The sequence below is a fragment of the Bos taurus genome, chromosome 11 (assembly GCF_002263795.3).
Source record: "Bos taurus isolate L1 Dominette 01449 registration number 42190680 breed Hereford chromosome 11, ARS-UCD2.0, whole genome shotgun sequence".
Lineage (NCBI taxonomy): Eukaryota > Metazoa > Chordata > Mammalia > Artiodactyla > Bovidae > Bos > Bos taurus.
Genome location: NC_037338.1, coordinates 3,091,070 through 3,112,605, shown reverse-complemented (window position 1 = coordinate 3,112,605; position 21,536 = coordinate 3,091,070).

Genomic DNA, 21,536 nt, shown 5'->3' with positions numbered 1-21,536 from the left:
GAGTTGGGCTTACTGTGGCTGGAAGCTCTGTGGCCTAATTAAATTCTGAGTATTTCCAGAGTATTCCCTAAAGGCCCTTGAGAGGAAAAAAAGCTCACACATCTAAAAAGAAGTGCTCGACCCTTTCCAGTTTTCATATTCCCACAGCTCCTCCAAGTGGTGCCTGTAAAGATCACAGTTACCGGGCAGGTTCCACAGGCCGTAACACATGAGTTTGGTTTAATCTCTCAGAAAGTGCTGCCTGCTTCAGCAGGCTTCTCTTGTCATCCTTTTCCTGGCCTGTAAAGCCAGCCTCTGCTGGGGTAACCAGAGATGCTAAATGTGAACATTCTGTGTGGGGTCAGTCACAGCACAGAGAAATCCAGCCTTCCCCATGAAGGTCAGCATGTGGAGCTGAAGCGTCGTCTGGAGAGACGCTGAGCCTGGCCTTTTCCGTATTCTGTCTGAGACTCTGACACCAGCTTCCTGTTCATTCAGAGCTCAGGCGTGCCAGGCTCACGGAAGACCTGGGCCCTGGACCCGCATCTGCCTAGCAGGCGCTTCTGTGCAAGGGCAAAATCAAGACGCAGTTAAGGCGTGGGGTTCTTCTACACCACAGCAACTCATAAGATGTTACAAAGCCGCTGACCCACTGAGCGTCACACAAACCCTAGTTTACAGAAAGAAAAAAAAGGTTTTGTTGGCAAACCTTACCTCAGTCAGTATCTCAGGGATCCTAAACTTGCATCTTTGGAAGAATCACCTGAAACTCCCAAATGCCTTCTTTGACCCCGTAGGACCCTCATCCTCAGGCTTGAGAAACATGTGGAAAGGGGAAAAGCACAAAGCGTCTGCTGTTACCTGGGTTTTTCAGATAATCCGGGGCAGGTATTTGAGAGGCAACCTACTCATCAACCAGACCCAAGCCTTTGACCAGATGCAGCCTGACAGTTACCTGCAAAACCAGGCCGCATAGTAGCTTGCTCTGTGCTAGGCCAAGGCTGAATTCAAAAGTTTGTAACATGGGTTTCCCCGGCGGCTCAGATGGTAAAGAATCCACCTGTAAATGCAGGAGGCCTGAGTGCAAGCCTTGGGTTGGGAAGATACCCCCGGAGGAGGAAATGTCAGCCCACTCCAGGACTCTTGCCTGGAGAATTCCTTGGACAGAGGAGCCTGGCGGGCTACAGTCCATGCGGTCACAAAAAGCTGGACACGACTGAGTGACTAACACTTTCACTTCAAATATAACAATAAATAAAAACAATATATTGGTTATAAATTTTTATAGATTACTGCAATTCCTGAAAACGGTATGTTAACAAAATATCCAGATTAACCTTAAAAACTTAGACTAAAATTAGTCTTTAAATGTTGTTTCTGAAAAACTGATAGAATTTTAATTTGCCCTCATTTTATGTCAGTGGGGAGCAAAATATGCAGATGGTTTTGGATGATAGTATGTTTTTGCCATCTCAAAATTTTAGAGTAATTGAAATAAGTACTCATAAAATATTAACTTGACAGTTTTTATACTTCTGTCTAGAAGGAAGTCTTATGTCTGAAGAAAAAAGTACAGGTTGATTACTATTATGAGTCATAATTAATGTAGATAGTGATACTGCATGCAGTAATGCAGAGACTTCACGTTATATGCCCAGGATAATAGACGATGTGATTGTCTTGATTTTTTTTAAATTCATCTTAATAATTTAATGTGATACAGTGCTAATACTGAAAGGTTAATATTTTAAAGCTACAGAAAAACTAAATCATCTATTTATGTTTGTGTGTGCTCAGATGCTCAGTCCAGCTCTTTGTGACCCCGTGGAGTGTAGCCCACCAGGCTCCTCTGTCCATGGGCTTTCCCAGGCAAGAATACAGGAGTGGGTTGCCCTTTCCTCTCCAGAGGATATTCCCCACCCAGGGATTGAGCCTGAATCCCTTACATCTCCTGCATTAGCAGGCAGAGTCTTTTTTTTTCTTTATTTATTTGGAGGATAATTACAACATTGTGATACATTACATGTATGGCCCCTGCCATACATTAACATGAATCGGTCATATGTACACGTGTTCCCCACATCCTGAACCTCCCTTCCACTTCCCTCCCCACCCTATCCTAAGTCATCCCTGAGCACTGGCTTTGGGCACCCTGCTTCATGCATCGAACACACCCTGGTCATCTACTTTACATGTGGTAATGTATATGAAAGGGAAAGTCACACAGTTGTGTCCGACTCTTTTCGACCATATGGACTGTAGCCCGCCAGGCTCTTCTGTCCATGGAATTCTCCAGGCCAGAATACTGGAGTGGGTAGCTGTTCCCTCCTCCAGGGCATCTTCCTGACCCAAGGATCAAACCCAGGTCTCCTGCATTGCAGGCGGATTCTTTACCAGCTGAGCCCCCAGGGAAGAGGTAAGGTATCTGTTTCAATACTATTCTCTCAAATCATCCCACCCTCGGGCACTAGTATTATATATCTTACACTAGTATTTATATATCTATATACATTTAAATGCATACAAATAAATGCATATTAATCCTTTTTACATTTGTCTTATGTAAATAATGTACCAAAGGAGTAAAATTAGTATCTGGGTTTTTTTTAATGTAAGATGACTTGGTAAGTATGCCAAATGAAGAGACCAAACTGTTAACTCAGCACTTTTTTTTCCAAATACTTAATAATTTTGTTGGGCTTCCCAGGTGGCTCAGTGGTAAAGAATCCACCTACCAATGCAGGAGATGCAGGTTCAATCCCTGGGTCAGGAGAATCTCCTGGAGGAAATGGCAACCCACTCCAGGATTCTTGCCTGGAGAACCTCACGGACAGAGGAAACTGGCAAGCTACTGTCCATGAAGTCTCAAGAGAGTTGGCCACGTCTTGGCAACTAAACAATATATAATTTTGTTAGAGTCCTTAGAACAGCCCTGACTTAATTTTATTTGTTCCTAAAAGAAAAGCCTATCACAGACTTAAATTCCCTCTTAAAATATAGACCTATCTGAGAAATTAAATCATACTCTGATGGCTGAAATATTTGCCTATACCTGGACAAGTTGGCAAAAAACCCTAAAAGCAAATATTTGTACTAGTCATTTAAATAAATGGGGGTGGGGATGAGAGGGTGTCAATCCACCAAATTTGAATGGTTTAGAAACAAAGAGGCTTTTTTCCGTTTGCCTGTACCACAGGCTTGCAGGATCTTAATTCCCTGAACAAGGAAGCAAACCAGGACCCCTGCAGTGAGAGCGCTCAGTCCTGACCACTGCTCCATCAGGTAATCCCACAGAGAAGCTTCTAAGTTTGGCAAAGCCTATAAAGCATGTGTCAGCTACAGATCGGTACTTGCCTGCCATCTACCTTCTACCTCTGCAAAGATTAAATGACATGCTGCTGCCCTTCAGTGTCCCCTGCAGGAGTTCAGGCTGGGGAGCAGAAATGAGGCCTCCGTGCTAAGGGGGAAACTGGCAGGACAGGTTTTCAGATAGTTAGATATTTTTGGGAGCTGATTTTATGAGCCCAATTCTTGTATCTCCCCATATCTAGAAAAGCACTAAAATCCTTCATGGTGACAATTATTCCTCGTGACTAGCAGCGCTTCATGAGACTAGTAGAAACCTTTTGCAAAATACGTGCTTGATTGCATGTACTCCCCTTCACCAGACTCACATAAATACTGACCTGCCCTGCCTCTTCGCAGCAGCGTCTCAGAGCTGAGGTGCTGTCTCCCAGGCTGAAGTCCTCATTTTGCTGCAGATAAAACTGTGCTCACAACTCTCATGTCGTGCATTTTCTTTTAAGTCAACAGTTGAATGACAAAAACATTTTAGATGCTTTTCTGCTGTTTAAGAAAATACCTATAGTGACAGTAAAAGAGGGCTTCCTAAGTGGCTCAGTGGTATAAAGAATCCACCTGCAATGTGGAGACTCAGGTTCAATCCCTGGGTTGGGAAGATGCCCTGGAGGAGGAAATGGCACCCCACTCCAGTGTTCTTGCCTGGAGAATCCCACGGACAGAGGAACCCGGTGGCCTAGTCCATGGGGCCACGAAAGAGTCAGACACGACTTAGTGACAAAACAGCAGCAGTCAAAGTCACAAAGACCCTGATGAGGCTCAGGCTGGCCACCACACCAGAGGGGAATTCGCCCATCTCACTGGCGAGAAAAGCTGGGGAAGTGCAGAGACGCTGTATACTAACTGTCAGAGCAGAAAAGGTTAGGAAAAAAGATGGGAGAAGTCACGATGCACATTATATCTTAGGATAGCTGACTTACGCACCAAAAATATTTACAATGGAGTTGAACAAAATTTTTCATGATATAACCCATAAGAGCAGAGATAGATTGACAATATTCATCCATCACTCATAGGATAATGTTAGAAGTATTACCAGGGATGTCTCCACACTATCCTCCCCCAAAGCAAAACAATCCTGACAAAGTGTAAAGGAGCCCAGGGGCAAAACCAGAGGCTTGAAGGTACTTTACACACCTCCAAGGGAATGTCAAACACGTGCCTCCTGCCAGGGACTACAGATGCATTCTGACTGGTGTTTATTTTCAACCGTAGATTGAAATTTTCCTTGTGAGGGCACCACAGACCTAACTAAGGCAAAAGAAACCCAAGACAGTGCTTGTTTCCCAACCTGGAAAATTCCTGCTTACCTCTCTGATAACAGCATCTTTTTTCTAGTACTGTTACTAGAAACCCTGTTTTGCCTTTAATCCAGAAACTTCACTCTCTTTATGTCTACAATCCTCTAAAAAAAAGAAGAACTAATGATATTTTAAAAATAATAACAAACCTCCCAGAAACCTTAAAAAAATTTTAATGTAAAAAGATTACCCTAAGACTTTGCTGGTGATGCAGTGGATAAGAATCTGCCTGCCAATGCACAGGTCACAGGTTCAATCCCTGGGCTGGGAAGATCCCGCATGCCACAGAGCAACTAAGCCTGTGCTCCGCAACGAGAGAAGGCACCACAGTGAGAAGCCCAAGCACTGCAAAGAAAGAGTAGCCCCCGCTCTCCACAACTAGAGAAAGCCCACAGAAAGTAACACGGACCCAGCACAGCCAAAAATAAATTATTTTTTAAATTAAAAAAAATTTAAAGATCACCATTAGCATAGTTTATAAAATCGATCACCTCCAGGGCCCAAGCTAGCTCCCTGTGAATTAATAACATGCCACCTCAGGGACTTCACTGGCAGTCCAATAGTTAAGACTCCATGCTTCCATTGCAGGGGACGTGGGTTCAATCTCTGGTCGGGAACTCAGATCCCGCACGCTGCAAGACTGAGGACAGGAGGAGGAGGAGACGACAGAGGAAGAGATGGTTGGATAGCATCACTGACTCAATGGACATGAGTTTGAGCAAACTCCAGGATACAGTGAAAGACAGGGAGACCTGGCATGCTAGAGTCTTTGGGGTTGCAAAGAGTCAGGCCACACAACATGCACTGCTGCTCTTATTACAAAAGTCAAGACAGAAACAGCAAATCTTCACAAACAGATCAAAGCTTAAACAAGATGCCCTACATCTATATGCTGGATTGTTACCCAGTCATTAGAGACCGGCATCGAAATTAGGAAATGATGCCCCTGGTGCCACAGGGATGGACCTTGAAGGATCAGCACTAAAGGACCTCTGCCAGACACAGGAAGATAACAGCATATGACGTCCTTTCTGGGCAAGAGAGAGAGAGAGAAACAAAGGAACAGATTTACAGCCCAAAGAGAAAACCTGAGAATTCAAACTCAAACAAGGGTCCCCCCAAAAAGAAAAAACTTAAGGGCCAGGGGTCAATTACAAGGTGAGGACTACCATAGACACAGAGATCTGTAACAGATAATGCTCACAAATTATCAACATCTTTGCATCTTTCCACATACACAGAGCTTTCTGTCCTTCACCCATACACAGAAAGGTGGATCTCTAAGGGATAATGCACAAGGATATCTATTCTGTCCTTCCGCATGTACACTGAAAACTGCCTGTGAGACAGAAAATTCGCAAGGGCCTAATATTCAGCACCATGTTCGACATTTTGCAATAAACTCTCCTGCCCAAGAATCCAGGAAAGAGTAGATATACTCCATGGTTGCTTCACTGCTGAATCAGGGGGCTGTACATGGACAAGGAGCACAGCATGGCCCATGGACGATACTTCAGCATGTCATTGGCTTGTTGTTAAAGAAAAAGAAGGAAATGTGGGAACTACTGTATTCCCTCGGACGTCCCCGAGTTGATTTCAATTGCTTGCCAGAAACCTGAGCAGGCTTGGGTTCCAGGGATGGACTGGGGTGAGCTGGAGACAGCCTGGCAGCGTGCCCTTAATGAAGCCCCTTTTAAAATCTATGTCTGTTTGCCTCTGGCTGGGACTGGAGTGCTGAGACAGAGGCCTTGCCGACTTGGAGGTGATATTCAGCTAGCCTGCAAGTGAGCTCGTGCTGGAATTCCCAACGCAAGCCTCCCTCCCGACAGTGTAACCTCCTAGGCACCATGGCACCCTTAGCTGGGTGTTGTGGCCGGGGCTTACATTAGTCTGAGGGTTCGGGGTGTGAAGTATTAATGGAAGGACGGGTGAGACACAAGTCCATAAATGTTTGCTCAGGCGTATTTCACTCGAATTCAAAACCCAGGAAGCTGGCCCTGCCTAAGGCTCCGTTTGACCCAGGAACCAGAGGTGGGTGGGACTGGTGCTGCCACCTTGTGGACACTGCCTGTAACTATACCGGCACCACACTAGCTTACGCGCGCCTCTCACTCACAAGGCCGGGGGGCTGTGAACGGTAACAGCTGCCCTCAGGACCGGTTCTGCAGCGCATATTGCAAAGATAAATTCCAAACACAATGGACATTCAGGCGGCTAGTGGCACAGGTACATTCACACAAACTTTAAGGAACGACAAAAAGCACAATACCACACTCAGGACAAAATGCTCAGTCTCCCTAATGACAGGAGGAATGCCAATCACACGGACAATGAGGCATCGCGTCCTCCCGGTCAGATTAGGCATCCTCATGGGGCTACAAGCGATAAATGCAGGAGAGAGGCTGGAAAAATGGGAACCTCCCACACTGTCAGTGTGAACGTACACCGGCAACTCCCAGTAAAATGGACAGTCTCCAAATGCCTGCCGAAAAGCTACCGAGAGAGGCAAAGCCTACTACCTGACATTCCACACCTGGGCCTGGATCCCCAGAAATCCATCATTCGAAAAGAGACGTGCACGTCAGCATGCACCGCGCAGTGTTCACAGGAGCCAAGATAGACAGCACAACCCTCACCCACACATTAAAGCATCAACAAGATGTGCTACATGTACAGGATGGACTGTTCCTCAGCCACAGAAAACCGCCACTGAAAACATTATGTTCCCTGGTGTCCACAGGGATGGAATGGAAGGATCATACCCTAAAGGGACTCAGCCAGACAGCGGAGACCATCCACACGATGTCCCTTCTGGGCAAAAGAAAAACCAGAAACATAGGATCGAATTTACACCCAAAGAGAGACTTCTAACTCATAGCGAGGGTTCCAGAAAAAACAAAAGTGAAGGGATGGGGACAAATTAAGGGGTTGAGGCTAGCATAAACAGAGAACTCTGTATCTGTCACAGATAATCCACCAGGACTATCGGCTTTCTTAATCTTTCATTCATTTCTCAGCACACACACAGAGACCTCTGTCTCTGACTCATCCACAGAAATGTCTATCTCTAAAGATAATCCACAGAGATAATCTCCTTCCTTCCTCATAGACACTGAAAGCTGGGTCTGAGATAGGTAATCCCCAAGGACCTTGAGCTCAGCAGGGTGCTCAACATTCTGAAATAAGCTCTAACACATAAATATACAAATAAAAAATATTAGATACACCCTATGGTTACCTCATTGGAGAAGGAAATGGCAACCCACTCCAGTGTTCTTGCCTGGAGAATCCCAGGGACGGGGGAGCCTGGTGGGCTGCCGCCTATGGGGCCGCACAGAGTTGGACACGACTGAAGTGACTTAGCAGCATGGTTACCTCATACCTGAGTCAGGCATCTGTACACTGACAACAGGCACAGAATGACCAGTCGACTATACTGCAGCACAATAGGGGCATGATGTTAAAGGAAAAGAAGGAACAGCGATGACTATTTTATTCCCTGGCACCTATCTTATTTGGCATTTATCCTATAACAGGAGTGTGGACTGGCTTGTGTCCTATGTCTGGACAGGGTGGAGTCGAGACACCCTGGCAGGGTGCCCTTCACTGAGACCCTTTTTAAACCTCTTGTGTCTGTCTGGCTCTGTCTGGGACCAGAATCTGGAGTGGGATCAAGGCCTGAAGGATCTTGGAGGCAATAGTCAACTAACCTCCACCTCTCCTGGTGCTAAGTTTCCCTTCCCAGCGTGCAGCCTCCTAATCACCTTAGTATCTAGAACTGGGGGCACTGGCCCCATTTGGATTAGTTAAAATTCGGGGGCGCAAAGCTTTAAGGATAGGATGTAGTGGAACACAAGCCCCTATGTCTTGCTCAGACAGTTTCATTCGAATGCACAGCCCAGGAGCCTGTGAATCCCTAAGGCTCTGGTTGCAGAAGGAAATGAAAGTGGACATGGGAAAGTGCTGCCGCCTTGTGGACACGCCCTGTAACTACACCCGGACCACCCGTGCTTATGGGCACCTGGAGCACACAAGGCCTGGGGGGCTGTTTATGATAACGGCTGCCCTTAGGATATGTCCTGGGGGCGGCTATTGCAGAAATACACGCTGACCAAAATGTAATTTCAGGAAGCCAAGTGCCACAGAAATTATCCTCACACCACTTAAGAAAAAAGGAAAACAAAACCTAAACCTCAACAACAAACCAAGATGGTCTGCATTCCTAATGACTGCAGGCATGTCCATCAGAAGTACAGTGGGAAATCAGATCCCACAGTCCAGTGGGCATCCTCACAGGACTACAAACAATAACTGTGGGGGAGAGCCTGGAGGAAAGGAAATCCCTACACTGTCCGTGGGAATATACACTGTCGGCGCTCTAAGGACGGCCTCTGAACACCTGCCAAAAAGCCATCAAGAGAGGCTGTGCCAAGGATCTGACATTCCCACACCTGGTTCTAGATGCCAAGAAACCCGTCAATCAAAAAAATACCAAATCCCAACATGCACTGCAGCTCTAATTAGAAAGCAAGGGAGGATAAAGCAGAATCCTCACCAACAGATGAAAGTTCAAGCTAGATGTGCTACATCTAGACAATGGGTTGCCATGCAGTCATAAGAAACTGGCCCTGAAATTAGGAAGTGATACCACTGGGGCCACAGGGATGGACCGAGAAGGATCACACACTGAGGGAACTCAGCCAGACACAGGAAGACTATAGCATATGATGTCCTCTCTAGACAAAAGAAATACAGAGAAACAAAGGAACAGACTTACAGCCCAAAGAGAGACCCTGAGAATTCAAACTGAAAGTTAGGGTCCCCCCAAAAAGAAAAAAGTTAAGGAAGGACCAAAGATTAATTACAAGGTCGGGACTGACACAGAGAAATCTGTGTTTGTAATACATAAACCTCAAGCATTATCAGCTTCCTTCCTTCCATATACCCACAGAGCCTTCTACCTTCACTTATACACAGAAATGTGGATCTCTAAGGGATAACGCACAAGGATTCTCTCTCTCGTTCTTTCACATATACACCAAAAATTGCATGTGAGCTACAAAATTCACAAGGACGTGACGCTCGGCACATTGTTTTACCTTCTGCCATAAATTCTCTGGCAAAAGAATCCAAAAGAGAGTAGATGTACTCCACGGTTAGGTCAGTCCTGAATCAGGGGTCTGCTGCGTGGTTCGTGGACTATACTCTAACATGGCTTCGGCTTGTTCTTAAAGGAAAGGAAAGGAAAGCAATGCCTTGTGTATTCCCTTGGATGTCCCTGGATTGATTGCAACCATATGCCAGGAACCTGAGCAGGCTTGGGTTCCAGGGCTGGACTTGGGTGGAATGGAGACAGCCCATTAATCCCATTTTAAATCTATGCCGTCCACTTGTCCGCTGGGACAAGACTCCCTAGAGGGACAGAGGCCTTGGGACCTTGGAGGCCACAGTCAGCGAGTAGGCAAGTGTGCGGGTGCTGGAGTTCCCAGAGCAAGTCTCCCCGCTGACAGTGCACCCTCCTGGGCAAACTATACCCTCGTTGGCTGGGCTGAGCTTACTCCTGCAGTCCAGCATATGAAGCACTGGGGGATTAATACTGAGACACACGCCCATAAGTGTTTGACTCAGGCATACTCCGCTCAAATTCACAGCACAGGAAGCTGGATTTGCAAGCAGCTGTTTGACTCGGGAACCAGAGGCGGACGGGAGTAGTGCTGCCACCTTGTGGCCACTGCCTGTAACTGACCCCACGCGTGTGAGCGTGAGTGTGCGCTTAGTCTGTAACTAACTGACCCCACGCATGTGAGCCTGAGTGTGCGCTTACCGTTCAGTCCTTCCGACTCTCTGTGGCACCATGGACTATATAGCCCACCAGACAAGAATACTGGAGTGGGTTGCCATGCTTTCCTCCAGGGGATCTTCCCAATCCAGGGATCGAACCTAGGTCTCCCGCATTGCCTGTGGGTTCTTTACTGTCTCAACCACCAGGGTACTTGTATGCGGGCACCTCTAATTTACAAGGCATAGGGGGCTATAAATGATAATAGGTGCCCTCCGGACCTGCCCTGCTGTGGGTATTACAAAGATCAATTCCAAGCACAATGGACTTTCAGGTGACCAACTGGACAGGTAAATTTTCCAAGACAAATTTCAAGGAAAAACAGAAAAAACACATAATAGGAAGCTCAGGACAAAGTGTTTAGTCTCCCTAATGACTGAAGGAATGCCAATCAAATGGACACGGAGAAATTGGCCTGGGCCTACATCCCCAGAAATCCAACATTCAAAAAGAGGCATGCACTTCAACACGCACTCCAGTAATGGACACGGAGAAAATCAAATCCCTCCAGTCAGGTTAGCCATCCTCATGAGGCTACAAGCAATAAATGCCGGAGGACTGGGAAAAAAGGGAACCCCCTACAGTATGGCTGTGAATGTACACTGGCAACTCCTAGTTATTAAATGGACAGTCTCCAAACGCCTGCAAAAAAAAAGCTATCAAGAAAGGCTAAGCTGCTAGGACCTGACATTCCCACACCTGGGCCTACATCCCCAGAAATCCATCATTCAAAAAGAGGCATGCACTTCAACACGCACTCCAGTAACATTCACAGGAGCCCGGATACAGAAACGGCAAAACCCTCACCAACACCTTAACGCTTCAACAAGATGTGCTACATATACAGGACGGACTATTACTCAGCCACAGAAAACCACCACTGAAAGATGGATATTACGCCCCTGGTGGCCACAGGGATGGAAACAGAAGGATGCTATACCAAAAGGCCTCAGCTAGACAGCGGAGACCATAGGACCACACGATGTCCCTTCTGGGCAAAAGAAAAATCAGAAACACAGGATCGAATTTACCCCCAAAGGGAGACCCTGAGAATTCTAACTCATAGCGAGGGTTCAGAAAAAAAAATAACGTAAGTGAAAGATGGGGAAGAATTAGGGGGTCGAAGCTAGCATAAACAGAGAAATCTATATCTGGCATAGATGACCCACCAGGATGATCAGCTTTCTTATTTTCCTGTTTCATTTGCTTTTCTTTGTACACACAGAAACCTCTGTCTCTGACCCATCCACAGAAATGTTGATCTCTAAAGATAATCCACAGAGATTCTCTTTCCTTGCTCATATACACTGAAAACTGGGTCTGAGATAGATAATCACCAAGGACCAGCAGGTTGTGCTCAGCAGGTTGCCTGACCCTCTGCAATAAGCCCTATAACAACAACAACAACAACAACAAAAAAAACCCGAATAAGCAAAAATATAGATACACCCCATGGTTACATCATACCTAAATCAGACATCTGTACACTGACAAGAAGCACAGAATGGCCAATTGACTCTACTGCGACATAACAAGAGCATGATGTTAAAGGAAAAGAAAGAAGAGCAATGCCTGTTTTATTCCCTCGAACCTGCCTTATTTAGCATTCATCCTACACCTGGAATCTGCACAGGCTTGTGTCCTACCTTTGGATGGAATACGATTGAGACAGCCTGGCAGGTTGCCCTTCACTGAGACCCTTTTGAAACCTCTAGTGTCTGCTTGGCTCTGGTGGGACCAGAGTCTGGAACGGGATCAGGCCTGGAGGATCTTGGAGGCAATAGTCAACTAATCTCTGCCTCTCCTGGTGCTAAGGTTCCCAGCACAAGCCTCCTTCCTGAGAGTGCAGCCTCCTAGGCACCTTAGCATCTAGAGCTGGGTGCTTGGCCCTATTGGGATTTATTAAAATTCGGGGATGTAAAAGTTTGCTGCTGCTGCTGCTGCTGCTAAGTCGCTTCAGTCGTGTCCGACTCTGTGCGACCCCATAGACGGCAGCCCACCAGGCTCCGCCATCCCTGGGATTCTCCAGGCAAGAACACTGGAATGGGTTGCCATTTCCTTCTCCAGTGCATCAAAGTGAAAAGTGAAAGTGAAGTCGCTCAGTCGTGCCCTACTCTTCGCGACCCATGGACTGCAGCCTACCAGGCTCCTCCGTCCATGGGATTTTCTAGGCAAAAGTACTGGAGTGGGATGTGTAAAAGTTTAGGGAGAGTAAATAGTGGGACACAAGACCTTTGGTGTTTGCTCACACACATTCCACTCCAGTGCACAACCGAGGAACCTGCAACCAGGTTGCAGGAGAAACCAAAGGAGGGTATGGGAAAGTGCTGCCGCCTTGTGGACATATTCTGTAACTACGACTGGATAGCCAGGGCTTATGGCCCCTTGGAGTTCACAAGGCATACGGGGGCTGTCAATGATAAGAGCTGTGCTTAGGATATGTACCGGGGTGGTTATTGCAGGAATAAATTTTAACCAGAATGGAATTTCAGGAAGCCAAGTGCCACGGTAAATTATCCTCTTACCTTTGAAGAAAAAAAAACTAACTAAATCTAACCCTCAACTACAAACCAAGATGCTCCTCATTCCTAATGAATGCAGGCATATCCATCAGAAGGACAGAGAGAAACAAATCCCACTAGTCAAGCTGTCATCCTCACGGAGCTACAAACAATAACCGCACTACGCTGTTCGAGGCAACAGACACTCTTGACACTCAGTATAAAGGGTAGGTTCAGAAAAAACCTGCAAAATAAACTACCAAGAGAGACTAAGCCAAGGATCTGACATTCCTACACCTGGCTCTAGATTCCAAGAAACCCATCGTTCATTGTGTCCTATATCCTTCTACTTCCCTGTATATTTATTCTATTAATTTTTGACAGTTTGACAGCCAACTAAAAATCCATTTATCTTCTTTAAAATAATTGTAATATATAGTGGAACTTTGTTCTGTATTTTCCAAGTCTCCTGTAAATGTATTAACATATTTTCATAATTTAAAAGAGAAAAAAACTGTCTACTCAGACACCACCACAGTGCTACAATAACAAAGCAGTCATGCGGATCAACGGGCAGAATAGTGTGCCAAGGAACAAACCCACACACCCACAGCCAAGCACTCTCTTTCTCTAGTTTTTCTTTTCATTTTAGTCAATTAATCTTTGACAAAGGAGGCAAGAATATACAATAGAGAAGACAGACCGCAAATAACAAATGCTGGAGAGGGTGTTAAAAAAGAAGACACGCGGTACGCTGTTGGTGGGAGTGTAGATCGACACGGCCACTGTGGGGAACGTGCAAAAGCTCCCTGAAAACTAAAAGCAGAGCCACTGTTCGATCTAGCAATCCCATTATTGTGCACAGATCCAGAAGAGACAAAAACTCGAATTAGAAAATATACATGCACCCCAGTGTTCATAGCAGCACCATTTACAACAGCCAGGGCATGGGATACACTATCATATATAAAATAGACAAGCAATATCTTATAATAACCTACAGTGGAAAACAATTTTTATAAAGAGACTATATACATACCAAGAGAACATTTCATGCAAAGGTGGCATAATAAAGGGCGGAAACGGTAAGGACTAACAGAAAAGATTAAGAAGAGGTGGCAAGAATACACAGAACAACTGTACAAGAAAGGTCTTAATGACCCAGATAATAATGAAGGTGTGGTTGCAAACCTAGACCAGACATCCTGGAGTGAAGTCAAGTGGGCCTTAGGAAGCATCACTATGAACAAAGCGAGTGAAGGTGACAGAATTCCAGCTGAGCTATTTCAAATTCTAAAAGAGGATGTTGTTAAAGTGCTGCACTTAATATGCCACCAAATCTGGAAAACTCAGCAGTGGTCACAGGACTGGAAAAGGTCAGTTTTCATTCCAATCCCAGAGAAGCACAATGCCAAAGAACATTCAAACTGCCACACAATTGCACTCATCTCACATGCTAGCAAAGTAATGCTCAAAATCCTTCAAGCTAGGCTTCAATGGTATATGAACCAAGAACTTTCAGATGTCCAAGCTGGATTTAGAAAAGGCAGAGGAACCAGAGATCAAATCACCAACATCCATTGGATCAAGGGAATTCCAGAAAAACGTCTACTTCTGCTTCATTGACTTCGCTAAAGCCTTTGACTGTGTGGATCACAACAAATTGTGAAAAATTCTTAAAGAGATGGGAATACCTTACCTGCCTCCTGAGAAATCTGGGCACAGGTCAAGAAGCAGCAGTTAGAACTGGACATGGAACAATAGACTGGTTCCAAATTGGGAAAGGAGTACGTCAAGGCTGTATATTGTCACCCTGCTTATTTAACTTCTATGAAGAGTACATCATGCGAAATGCTGATCTGGATGAAGCACAAGCTGGAATCAAGATTGCTGGGAGAAATATCAATAACCTCAGATATGCAGATAACACCAACCTTATGGCAGAAAGTGAAGAGGAACTGAAGAGCCTCTTGCTGAAAGTGAAAGAGGAGAGTGAAAAAGTTGGCTTAAAACTCAACATTCAAAAAACTAAGATGAGGGCACCCGGTTCCATAACTTCATGGCAAATAGATGGGGAAACAATGGAAACCCTGACAGACTTTATTTTCTTATGTTCCAAAACCACTATGGATGGTGACTGCAGCCATGAAATTAAAAGATGCTTGCTCCTGAAAAGCAAGCTATAACAAACCTAGACAGTAAAGACATCACTTTGCCAACAAAGGTCTGTACAGTCAAAGCTATGGTTTTTCCAGTAGTCATATACAGATGTGAGAGGTAGACCATGAAGAAGGCTGAGCGCCGAAGAATTGATGCTTTCAAATTATGGTGTTGGAGAAGACTCTTGAGAGTCCCTTAGACAGCCAGAAGATAAAACCAGACAACCCTAAAGGAAATCAACCCTGAATATTGACTGGAAAGACTGATGCTGAAAGCTCCAATACTGTGGCCACCTGATGTGAAGAGCTGACTCACTGTAAAAGACCCTCCTGGGAAAGATTGAAGGCAGGAGGAGAAGGTGACGATGGAGAATGATATGGCTGGATGGCATCAACCATATGGGTTGGGGCATGAGTATGAGCAAACTCTGGGAGATAGTGAAGGACAGGAAGCCTGGCAGGCTGCAGTCCATGGGGCTGCAAAGAGATGGACATGATTGAACAACAACAAATGCACATACACACACCTATAAGTGAATCACTTTACTATACATCTGAAACTAACACAATATTATGAATCAACCATCAGTTCAGTCACTCAGTCGTGTCCGACTCTTTGCGACCCCATGAATCGCAGCACGCCAGGCCTCCCTGTCCATCACCAACTCCCAGAGTTCACTCAGACTCATGTCCATAGAGTCGGTGATGCCATCCAGCCATCTCATCCTCTGTTGTCCCCTTCTCCTCCTGCCCCCAATCCCTCCCAGCATCAGAGTCTTTTCCAATGAGTCAACTCTTCGCATGAGGTGGCCAAAGTACTGGAGTTTCAGCTTCAGCATCATTCCTTCCAAAGAACACCCAGGACTGATCTCCTTCAGGATGGACTGGTTGGATCTCCTTGCAGTCCAAGGGACTCTCAAGAGTCTTCTCCAACACCATAGTTCAAAAGCATCAATTCTTCGGCCCTCAGCCTTCTTCACAGTCCAACTCTCACATCCATACATGACCACTGGAAAAACCATAGCCTTGACTAGACGGACCTTTGTTGGCAAAGTAACATCTCTGCTTTTGAATATGCTATCTAGGATGGTCATAACTTTCCTTCCAAGGAGGAAGTGTCTTTTAATTTCACGGCTGCAGTCACCATCTGCAGTGATTTTGGAGCCCAAAAAAATAAAGTCTGGCACTGTTTCCACTGTTTCCCCATCTATTTCCCATGAAGTGATGGGACTGGATGCCATGATCTTCGTTTTCTGAATGTTGAGCTTTAAGCCAACTTTTTCACTCTCCTCTTTCACTTTCATCAAGAGGCTTTTTAGATCCTCTTCACTTTCTGCCATAAGGGTGGTGTCATCTGCATATCTGAGGTTATTGAATCAACCATACTTCACATTAAAAAAAATTAATTGGCCATAGATAATGGGCTTATTTCTAAACTCTCTTTGAGTGATGGAGAGCTCATTTCCTCTAAAATCAGCTCCTTTCAGATCAGGTCAACTCTCATAATTTTCCTGAAAAGGAGCTGAAGTCTGGCTTCCCTGGACCCTCCCTGATTGTCTCTATTCTGTCTTTGGAGAACCTCTCCTCCCTTGTACTCTCAAAACCCTGAGGGATTTAATAGATCAGCTGCCCCAGTTCAGAGCTTTCCTCTATGGGAGGAAGCCATACTTATTAGGCAGCTACTATGTTCAAAACTCATGCATTTTCACCACTTCACACTCATCACCACCCAGAGAAATAAACGTGATTATTATCCCCATGTTACAGATGAGAAAGCTGAGGCCCCAAGCAGTTAAGTGAACTACTTGAGGTCAGACTCCAGGCCTTACACCTTTTCCGATATACCAGGTTAAACCTTGTCAGTATTTATTTCACTTCTGCCAAGGACACGGTTTTGAGTTTGTTCTGCATGCTGAAGGGGAGAGGTCAGGCTCTTCAGCTCACAGGGAAAAAAAAAAGTGTCTACAGAACACACTGCCAGCAATGAATCAGAGCTGAGGTGGGCACTGAGGCCACCAGATGCAGAGGAGTGGAGAGGATTTAACCAGATTATAATCCTCCTTTCCAGCCCTGTGTGCTTGAGCAAGTCACGCTAGCTCCCTGGGCTTCCATTTCCTCACCTGTGAATTGTCTACAGATGATGCAACTGAACGTTCATTCAAAGTAGCCAACCAAGTACACACTGAAGACTACATCCCACTCCAAACACTCAGAAACGCCAGGAAACACTGACATGAACGAAGACCATAGCAGAGTGCCCTATGGCAAGGGTTGAGGCCCCCACCCACCCGTGGGAGGCTGGGACCAGCGTAGGAGCACCTCATACATGGAGCCGAGGACACACGCTCCCAAACCACCATGCCCCGGTGCGCATGCGAGGCTGCCCAGAAGCGATGCATTCACAGCCAGTTCATGGAGTTTCCCCAAACTCCTCAGCTGGAAGAATTTGACATCTGAGGAAACAGAGAAAAAGAAGAGTCTACAAGGGGCTCAACGCTGCTGGGCACACACCAGAGAACCACAGCCCCAAAGACACGCGCACCGATGCCCACTGCAGCACCGCTGCCAATATCCAGGACAAGGGAGCAACCCAGATGCCCGTCTACAGAAGAATGGACAAAAGATGTGGCGCAGGCATACAGCGGAATAGTACTCAGCCAGAAAAGGAACAAAACTGGGCCATTTATAGAGAGATGGATGGACCCAGAGATGGTCATACAGAGTGAAGTAAGTCAGAAAGAGAAACAAAAATATCACATATTAACACATACATGTAGGATCTAGAAAAATGGTAGAGATGACCTTATTTGCAAAGCAGAAATAGAGACACAGATGTAGAGAACAAACGTATGGACACCAAGGAGGGGGTTGATGCTGGGATGAAATTGGGAGATTGGGATTGACATATATACACATTTGATACTATACATAGAGTAGATAAAAAAGTGTTAGTCACTCAGTTGTGTCTGATTCTTTGCGACCCCATGCACTGTTGTTGCCTGCCAGGCTCCCCCGTCCCTGGGATTCTCCAGGCAAGAATACTGGAGTGGGCTGCCATTTCCTTCTCTGGTATCACTTACATGTGGAATCTAAAATACAACGCAAACGAACCCATCTGTGAAGCAGAAACACTCACAGACGTAGAGAGCAGACTCGCGGCTGCGGAGGGGCGGAGGGGGACGGACTGGGACGAGCAGATGCAAACTCCGACGTGTAGGCTGAAAGGGCAACAAGGCCCCACTGTGTAGCGCAGGGAACTATTTTCAATGTCCTGGAATAAACCATAATGGAAAATATTTTTTAAAAGAATGTATATAAATATAAAACTGAGTCACTTCGCTATACAGCAGAAATTAACACATCGTAAATCAACTATACTTCAATCAAAAAATAAAAATTAAAAAATAATTGTCTCTTCTGTATTGGCCATCAGATGCTGGGTTTGTATCTTAACCTCCCCGAGCCTCAGTGTCCTCATCTGTAAAATGGGTATGAGGGTCACCACCGTCATGAAAATTAAATGGGGATGTATCAGACATTCACCACATTGAGCTTTCTCACACAGAACATCTCCTGGGGCTTCACAGCTCTGTCCTTTGAGCTCAAAGACACCCCCAGACACTAAGAACAAAGCTACAGGCACCAAGAGAGACCCCAGCCTCCAACATAGAAGAGAGGTATTTAAAACTGCAAAGGGACATAGAAGGAGAAGGAAAATTAGGAATCAAAAGAGGGCACGGAGACTGCCGCACCACTTCCCCACCCACGGGGCCAGAGCACGGAGCTCTGCTTTTGCTCCTGAGATGACGCACATTTTCTGCTTGGTTTGAGGCCTCATAATACAGGCGTTTCTGAAACCATTGTCTGACCATGCCACAGACACAAGAAATGTTGATTTGTCTTCATTTACACAACATAATCTTTCCCATCTGAAGTTCGAGAAGATTTCTAAAATTGTAAAACCCATGCTAGGAAGGACACAGTCACATGGGAATGGCAAGGGGCAGGGAATTGGGTGAGAGGGTGGGGTGGGGGTGCAGTAAGGAGCCTCTGGGCACAGCAGCTAAAAATACAGAAGGCCCTTGTGTCCCATGAGGGCACCTGGTCCAAGGAATGGAAGAAAATATTTGCAAATTGTATGACCAGTAAGGGATCGATATTCAACATATATAAACAGCTCGTGCAACTCACCTGATTTTTAAATGGGCAGAAGAACTGAATAATTTTCCAAAGAGGAAATGCAGATGAAAAGGTGCTCAACATCACTAATCAGGGAAATGCAAGTCAAAACCACAATTAGGTATCACCTCACACCTGTCAGAATGGCTTTCATCAAAAAGAACGCAAATAACAAGCGTTGGTGAGGATGTGGAGAAAGGAGACCCCGTGTTCTGTGGGTGGGATGTAAACTGGTACGAACGCTATGGAGAACAACATGTAGGTTTCTCAGAAAACTAAAAGCAGAACTACCATATGACCCAGGCTTGCCATTCCTAGGTGGAATTGAAAAACAGATTTTAAAAGGTGCATGTATCCCGTGTTCACAGCAACACTGTTCACAACTGCCGCCTAAGTGTCTGTCATTATTTATAATTGCCACCTAAGCGTCCACCTAAAGCAACCTAAGTATCCACCAACGGATGAATGGATAAAGATGGGCTTCCCAGGTGCAGGAGATGTGGGTCAGGAAGATCTTCTGGAGGGGGAAATGGCAACCCACTCCAGTATTCTTGCATGGAAAATTCCATGGACAGAGGAGCCTGGCAGGCTACAGTCTGTCAACTACAAATTGGCACTTGCCAAGAGTGTTTGCCAGCGACTGAATAACAAGGGAGTTTGCCACCTGCTTCTGCGGAGATTGAACTCTGTGCTGCAGCAGCTGCTGACCTTCAACACTCCTGAGGGGGTTCAGGGTGGAGAATGAGGCACTCTGGGCTCCAGGGCATCTGGTGGGACAGGTCCTTAGATAGCTAGATATTTTCAGGAACGGATTCCATGATCCCAGTCCTTGCACCTCTTCATATCTAGAAAAGCACTGCACCCCTTCCTTCGCGGGGACATCAGCTCCTCCTGAGCAGCAGAAAACTGCTGTAAAGTAAGCGCCTGACTGCACTGAGCTCCCCTCCACCAAAGCCTTATATCCGGACCTTCCCCCAGCGCCCCTGTGGAGCAGTCTCCCAGGCTGCAGTCCTCATCTTGCCCCACATAAAACTTAATTCGCAGCTCTCGAGTTGTGTTTTTTAGTTGACAAGCCCATGGGGTCACAAAGAGGTGGACACACCTAGCACACGCGTGCACACACATACACACACACAATGGAACAGCACTGAGCCACAGGGGGGAAAAGAAACCTTGCCATTTGCAACCACATGGATGGACTTGGTGGGCATTATAAGCGAAATAATGAACACAGAGAAAGACAAATACTGCACGATGTAACGTACGTGAAATCATACAACAAACTGGTGAATGCAACAAAAAAGCAGCAGCCCAAGGATACAAAGAGCAAACTAGTAGTGACCAGCGGGGAAGTGACGCAGGGAAGGGCGGGACAGGGGAGGGGAGAAGAGGCTCTCAAGCACAAAATGAGCCAAAAGGATATACTGTACGATAAAGGGAGTATAGCCAACACTTTAAAAATGGAAGGTATCCTTTAAACATTGTGAATCACTATTGTACAACTGTAACATATATTATTACATATTGACTATACTTCAATTTCAAAAAAAAAGAAAAAATTATGTAATTCATGCACCATGGGAGGCTGGGGGAAGATGGGGAATAAGTTGCTTTCTGGCAGAGCAACCAGAAATACAAAAGAAAAGGTCACTTGCCTCCCATGGGGTCACAGTTCCAGCATGACCCCTTTGCTGGCCTCAGCATCCCTCCTCAAATGCCATGTTCCAGCCATTCTAAACCTCTTTTGGTTCCCAAATGGATGTTCTCTGCCTTCCACATGCTGTTCCTTGTGCCTGGAACACTCTTCCCTCACCTCTTCCATGGCCAAATTTCATTCATCCTACAGGGGACTGAGGTTAGACGTTACTTCCTACATGAAGTCCACCAGGTTGACCTCCTCTCAGCTAGGTCAGGAGCCACTTCTGGACTCCCGGGGTCACGTGGGCTCCCACCATCACTGCAGCGATGACTCTGGGCCTGTGTACCACTGACACGTCTCCACAGCGGGCATGTGACAAGCATGGAGGAGTGAAATAGCTGGAGAAAGAGGTGAGCTTGGTGTGGTCAGGGGACTGCGGGGAGAGGGGTGGAGGTCCAGTTGGGGTCAGCATTTGAAAGGACATTCTAAGAACTCTAGCTCGCGGGCCAGCCTGGCCGCCTGGTAGGTAATGAGCTGCTCATCACAGGAAGTTACACGTGGAGGTGTCGGACACTGCCT